This window comes from Vanellus vanellus, assembly GCF_965231255.1.
Source record: "Vanellus vanellus genome assembly, chromosome: 3".
In the NCBI taxonomy this organism is placed as follows: domain Eukaryota; kingdom Metazoa; phylum Chordata; class Aves; order Charadriiformes; family Charadriidae; genus Vanellus; species Vanellus vanellus.
Genome location: NC_138907.1, coordinates 35,261,619 through 35,263,679, shown reverse-complemented (window position 1 = coordinate 35,263,679; position 2,061 = coordinate 35,261,619).

Here is a 2,061-nt window from a genome sequence, read left to right as displayed (position 1 = left end):
ATTTGCCACATCACACCTAATTCAAGAAACTTCTGGTTCCTGTAGAAGGGGAAGATGCTCAAAAACAAGACTTAGTTTGGTGACACTTTCCTAGGAACAGGTCAAATTTACACATGCTTATGTGCGAGTGAAAGGCAGAGGCAGGCTGTTTGTAGCAATTTGCAGTAAGAAGACAGACAAGAAAACCAAACCTATTCATTCAATGCACATTATTAGTTACTTAATTTACATTCTTACCAAGCAGCAATAAACATCCTTCTGCTGCTTCCCATTCCCCTACCCCCAGCCTTTCCATTAGGAGCTCAGCTGGAGGCAAGGAGGGAGTGGGAGAGGAGAGAAACAGAGAACCTAATTCCACAATTAAGTTCCTAGTTCTCAAAATACTGATACATAACTCTGCCAATATGTGTTGATCTTGACTTATAACCTCTGAGCCCTCTGCAGTCCTTACTCATTGCTGACAGTACAGCTCCAAACTAGTAACACCAGCCACATCTCAAGAACAATTTGACTCGCTTGCCACTTCTACTACTACCTTATTCCTGGAGTTTTCCCCTGTCCTTCCTAATTACATCCCCCTAAATCATTCCTCACCAACAATCCATACCTTTACGATCCAGTACTTTTCTGAAGCAAGAGAAAGAAACGTGATCAGCAAGAGAGCTGAAAGAATCTATTCCATAGTTTCATCCTATCCTACAGTAAACATACTTTCTTTAGGAGATTGACGTTGCAATAAAATAAGAACATAAAGAAAAGTGAACCCTTCCCACTACAAAGGTCTTAATTCTCTGTCCTGGTGAAACCCCTGCAAAACACAAAGCAAGGACCATTGTAACTGCATGGTGATTACCTCATTTGCAAAGTTGCACAGAATTTTCTGGTGAGAAAAAGCACTTTCCATCACCTTCGAAATATATCCTATGGTATGGAAGAAAAGAAAGAATACAGAATTAAAACTCTCAAATCAAGTAACCTTAATGTAAACCCTAAGCACAGAAACAGTACTCTAGAAAGTAAGCCATGCTCAAACAAAAACTTTCTCACATTCAGGGATCTCATTTCTTTCTTCACAGACCTCAAAGGCACAGATAGTGACACCCTGATCCAGGAGCAATTGGCTTGCTTCTTTGGAGTAACAGATACACACCTGAGCTCAATAGTAACAAGCAGTTAAAGTGGTGCAAACATGAGAAAAGAATTCAAATTGCTAAACACAACAGTGGTTTGGGGAACATGCCATAAGCATGCAAGTAATGCCAAATGACACCAGCACTTTACACAGTATTTGTAATTAACAGCCAAGATTTTACTGAGTAGGAGAAAAGGGTGTTGAGATGAAAGACTGTAGTATCCCATTTCTGACTTAAGTTGCAAACCAAACCAAAATGTGACTTATACTCCTACCTCAGTTTCCCATTTACAGAATGAGGATACTAATATTCAGACACCTTTTAAAAATATTTTACTCTTTGTTTGACAAATGCAAGGCTAATTAGGTTTATTCATGCTAGTCACTTCTATCACACTCATTAGCTCTACTCGAAGACATAACAGCTTTATTAGACACCAAAACTGCCTCATAAATTTCAATCACCTAGTACAAATCATTGCTATTATTTTATTAACTCTTGTGTAATTGCCTGTTGTGCATACAATTACAAAGTTAATATATGTAAATCACACTTTAGAAGTTCTTCTAGTACCTTTTATCTGCATGCTTAACACATGTGTGTGCTTACATATTTTTTCATTACCTTTAAAAATCTCCATCCTGAAATTTTCATTGTGCTTATACATATGATGCGATTTAAACATAAAAACATGAGCTTTTGTGATATTGCTTACTTCCAAAGCAACCACAGAAAAAACCAAAGCCCATCATCTTATCATTTAGATGTATGCAGAAATATTTATATTTACAGAAAATGGTGAAAAAGAGGATCACATCATTATTTCTTTGATTATTTTTTTAAAGAGGAAAGCAAAGACAGACACCTAGTTGGGTCTTAGGCATAATTAATATATCAAGATCCCAAATTACTAACCAACAGCTTTCAC